Here is a 5,386-nt window from a genome sequence, read left to right on the forward strand (position 1 = left end):
CTTCGCCCGCAGTGAATGGGGGAGCGGCCGGGGGGCCTGTGGTCTCTGTCCACCCTCCAAGCCTGATGGTTACTGTCTTCTGAGTGACGCCCCGTCTTCAGGTGTTTCCCCAGGGACCCCCTCCCCCCGCTCGCGACGAGCCTCTAACGGGCGAAGCCAGGACCGTATATGAAGGACGCTCGTGTCTGGAGGGAAGCTGGGGCCGCGCCCAGTGCTGAGCCCTGAGAGGAGGAGATGGGGCTGGACAGGGGCCTCGCGGTTCCCGGCCGTTCGCTGTGAAGGCAGGACAGTCCCTCCCACGATCTACTAACCTACGAAGGGTCTGCTCTTGGGGAGGAACGTGTGATGGGGAAGCTCAGCGTGTGACCTGGCTGCCCTGGAGGTCACGGGGTTTCCCAGAAAGGGCGCCAGGGGCAGGGAGCGCGGCCGGAACCCTGAGCCCAGCACCGGCTGCGGGCGGCCCTCCGATCGCCTCCCTCCGATCGCCTCCCTCCGACAGCCTGGGCCCTGCCAGCCCACAGCACGCAGGAGAAGGCTGCTTCTCCGGAAAAGTCACTGTTTTAAAACTGATCTTACACGTGCTGGTTTGTTCACGTCCTCGTGGCACGGACGCCGGCCTGTGACTCCTGCACCTGGAGTGGTTCTCACCCAGGGCCGGCGGCCCCTCACGAAGCCTTTTTCCTTCGGTTCGGCCTCTGCCGTGCGGGAGGGTGACTGTGCCTCGGCGAGGGCGGCGCCCAGCCTCCGTGGATCCCGTTTTATCTGCGCGCTTTCCTCAATGTTATAAAAGCACAGGGTAGACTAAGAGGACTCCGGTGAGCGGGAGGCCCCTGAGGAGGTGAACCTACCCCAGCGAAGGTTAGTGATCAGAAAACCGGACGAGACGCGGTGAAGAAAGGCAAGTGCACGCTTGCGTCTGAGGATGAGCTAGAGAAGCGGGTACAGCCCGGCCGCCTGGCTCAGGGCTTGAGCGTCGACCTATGAACCAGGAGGTCACAGTGCCATTTCCGGTCAGGGCACTTGCCCGGGTTGCAGGCTTGATCCCTAGTGGGGGGCGTGCAGGAGGCAGCTGATCCATGATTTCTCTTATCATTGATGTCTCTCTCTCTCTCCCTTCCTCTCTGAAATCAACAAAAATATATTTTAAAAATAAATAAACACCCAACTCAGACAAGGTTAACCTACAGACCACTGCTTTTTCCCCCAACAAACTGATGAGCTTGCTCTTTAAGAAGCCACCAAACTCAGCGAACTTGAGGTACCCAGAGAGGAGCGGGCCCCGCGACGATGCCCACCGCCGAGCGCTCGGCCCGCGATCAAACCCACCGCGGCTCATGTTCGCCCGCAGCCCTCCACGCTCTCCGAAGCGTCGTGACTATTGGCGGACTCCTTGCCAGCAACCTCAAACGTTCCGCGTTGGCTTACTCGTCCCCCCAGAACAAAATCTGCCCTGGGCACGGCTGGCTAATGGACGGGTCGGTAACCTGACGCTGGGATCGAATGACGGTGTGGCCCACCCACTGCAATGCCGGCCACCAGGGCGCAGCCGGCGGAGAGGCGGGCGGAGGCTCTGGGGTGGGAGGTGGCGGGGGGCAGCAGAGGAGGAATAGAAACTGAAAGACCTCTTCTGGAACGGCCCGGTGCCAATGCAGAACGATCGACCGTGTTAACCCGTCAGCGCAGCGGTGCTCAACCTGTGGGTCGCGACCCCTTTGGCGGTCGAACGACCCTTTCACAGGGGTCGCCTAAGACCATCCTGCATATCAGATATTTACATGACGATTCATAACAGTAGCAACATGACAGTTATGAAGTAGCAACGAAAATAATTGTATGGTTGGGTCACAACATGAGGAACTGTATTTAAAGGGCCAGAAGGTTGAGAACCACTGCGTCAGCACATGGGGAACACGGGAGCGCGGAAGGAATGCGATTCGGGAGAAGTGGGAGAGAGACGCCGGGGAAAGACCAAAGAAACCGAAGGGAGACCCATCCCGGAGGGAGGAAGGGCCGCTCCCTCAGTCGCTGCCCCTCCTCCGAGTGTCATGGGCGGTGGCTGCATGAGGTCACAGGCCACAGAACCTGACTGTGATCCTGGTTTCAGCGTCACCCTGCGATGCCTCCGCGTGGAGGGTTCTAATTAAATTTGGCCAGATCTCACAGCATCCGAGTTTCCATGTACAATTCCTCTTTTTTCATCCTGACAGAATAAACGCGAGCTGACGTTTTGCTTTTATTCGTTTGTGGTTTATTACAAACCTTGGCTCTTGGAGCTCCAACCTGGGGCTACAAAATCACACGAGAATGTCTGCTATTTTCACTTTCAGAATAATTCCTTCCCCGGGTAAAACTAAACTTCCTTTCCTGACATCTTTCCTCCGGGGCTTCAGGTAAATGTGCAACAGGTTGCTGTTCCACCTCCACAGACGTACGCCTGTCCACCATGAAGTCTTGTCCCGTTACCCACACCGTCGCTCGGGGAAGCGCACGGTGACAATTCTAATGTCTTACATTCCCGGGGTGGGGAACGTCCGGCCTGTGGGCGGCAGAAGGCCCGCAGAATCCCGGGCTCTGGTCCTGCCCAGGCATTAGGGGTGAGTGACCCGGTAGAGCAGGCTGGTCGTTAAGCTGACCCTTTCGTGTGGCCCTCGAATGATGGTATCGATGTCCACTGGCCCTTGGCAGGGCAAGGCCCCACCCCTGCGTGAACGCAGAAAACCTGCTCTTGATTCCTTCCTACTCCCAAGAGTCTCCTGGAAACCCGCATCCACATCTGTCCTGTCTGTGTGGACAGGGCACCTTTCAATTCAAAAATACACAGATGTGCCCTGGCCCACACGGTCACACCCCATCTCCACGGCAGCCCCACCGAAGCCCTGGCCTGCGGGGAGGCTCGCGAGGGTACAGGATCCCTCCGACCCCGTGGCCCCAGCCCCTGCACCCTCGGGCCCATCCGGCCGTGACTGCAGCCTCGTTCGGGCCGGAGTGGCTTCAGGTTTTATGAGAGTCTTAACTTCAAATCACAAGGAAAGTGGCCGCCCAGACGTCTGGGTCCCGAGCCGCCAGGAAGGGGCTCCCAGGCCGGGGCCCTGATGGGTTCAGGTTCCTTCTCCGTAGCCCCCTCCGGCCGGCCGTCTCGCGCCGGGGAACAAAACTGCCTTCCCGGGGTGTCCACGCCCCCCCAGCGTGCACAGGGGAGAGGAGAAGCCGCAATCGCTCCTGAGGGATCCACGCTGAGTGGAGCAGCGCCCACCAGGATGACACGGGAGCGAGAGCGGTTCGGGCTGGTGTCTCGGCAGGTCCACGGGAGGTCTTCTCACGGACACGCCGTCGGGGAAGCGTCTGAAACTTGTAACCGAGCCAGGGCTGTTTCCTGCCTCCTTCCCGCTCTTTTAGGGCAAATAAGTACACGGGGGGGGGGGGGGCACTGCTCCCCTGTCACACGCGCCCCAGACCAGCCAGTCCTGAGCCCTCCCCGTCCGAGTGACCACGTGGGAAGGCGGCCATGGTCAACGGGTCCCGAATGGAAAAGGGGTGCCCAGCTCTCGTCTAAAGGTGACGGGAGAGTGGAGCCAGGACGCCCCCCGCCCCCCCCCCCCAGGAAGGAAAGCGGCTTCGGGGTCTGGAAGCACCCGGCCACCTTGCTGCCAGGGCTCCTGCGGGGTCTGGGCTCGGCTCCCCTTCCCTCGAATGTGGACACACCAGAGCGCGTGCCTCGCTGTGCGGGGGGCGGGGGCCAATGAGCAGACAGAGTCCCTTCAGTCCCTCCCAGGAACCCTCCGTGGCGCCCGCCTTCACGGGCTGTGAGCAAAGGGGGGGCTCCCTCAACGCTGCCTTCCACATGGGGGTGCAGAGGCAGGGTCAGCTCCACATGCGGCCATGGTCCCTCCAGCACCTCTGGGCACTGCCCCACGGGGCACACTCAGGTGTGAGCCTAGTGACAGGACACACTCACTCACTCAGGTGTGGGCCTAGCGACAGGACACACTCACTCACTCAGGTGTGAACCTAGCAGCAGGGCATTAGGCAAACTCATAGGCCTGCACCTGGGACCGTGTAGAGCTGTGGCCCTGTCTGCCCAGCCAACGCTTCACACTGGGAAGTGTTCCCGGTCTCGGCCGTGCACAGAAATTTAAAGAGAACCGTCAGCCCTCCCCTGGGAAGCGGAGAAGCCTGGCCTGGGGGGCCCCCCTTCAGGGAGGAGAGGCGGGGTCCACGTCAGGGCGGACGGGACTCTGTCACACCACCTGCTGGCGGGCGGCAAGGCCAAGGCCGGTGAGGACAGGAGCGCAGGCCAGGCCACGGAACATCATCAGGAAACACACAAAAGGGAGGATGAATAAAAAAAGGCCATTCTCCAGCAAAGCAGATCCTCTTGGTCTCGAGCACAAAGCCCAGTGGCCCTCTGACCACGCCTGCCCCCGTGAGTGGGCAACAGGGAGAAGGCGTGTCCTGAGAAGCCAGGCCCAGGAACTTCTAAACGCCACGCGTGCAGGCGCCTGTGTCCGGGCGAGAAGCGGGCGAACGGGGGCAGAGCACGCGAGGGCCCGTCCAGCCCCACAGCGGACACCCGACGGGGCCCACACACAGGAGAGCAGAGCGCGGGCGCAGGGGACATGTGGTGGGGAGGCCGCAGCTGCTTCCAGGCCCACGCGACCCGGCGGCGGGCGAGGGGATGACACCTCAGAGGGACGGGGGCCTGGGGCGTCAGGTGCGTGTTAACTGAAGGAGGACGATGTACCGCGCACACCAGAGCCCTTATCTCTACTCCTCACACGCGCTGAGCAGACAGAGCTGCTGTGTCCCTGTCAGATAAGGGGAGCGGAGAGAGGACCGGAGCCGCCCCTCCCGGAGCCTTGGGCAGCCGACGGGCCTGATTTATGCAGGACCAGACGTGAGGGCTGCGCGAGGGCCTTCCTCTGGAACAAAGAGATCCCCGCACCCCAGGAAGCCATCTACAGAGACACCAGTACCTCCCATTCCGCCAGCCCATCTCTGGCTTCCTGGTGTCCTGCGGGGAGGCCGGGGGGGGGGGGGGGAAGCCAAATAGTTTACGGCTTTAAACTCCTCTCCTGGTGCAAGAGCAGCACAGCCTTCACCGGCAAGTTGTGGTGTTAAAGCCACACGCCCTCTGGGCCGTGCCATGAGGGAGGCCCCGGGACCCCACCAGGTCGGCTTGGCAACGGGAGCCCACGTGTGGCTGGCGTGGCTGCAGCCGGAGACCCTGAGAGCCGCGGGCTCAGGCGAGGCACCAGAGGCTGCGAGGAAACGGTTAAGTCGGGAGAGGGGAGGGAGAGAAGAAAAGAAAATCTGCGGAGATTTAAATTGTTCCAATAACTAACCGCACGGATCCTGCTGCTCCTCCGGGGACCACCCGGCCGGGCCC

The sequence above is a fragment of the Myotis brandtii genome, unplaced genomic scaffold (assembly GCF_000412655.1).
Source record: "Myotis brandtii unplaced genomic scaffold, ASM41265v1 scaffold1077, whole genome shotgun sequence".
NCBI lineage: Eukaryota > Metazoa > Chordata > Mammalia > Chiroptera > Vespertilionidae > Myotis > Myotis brandtii.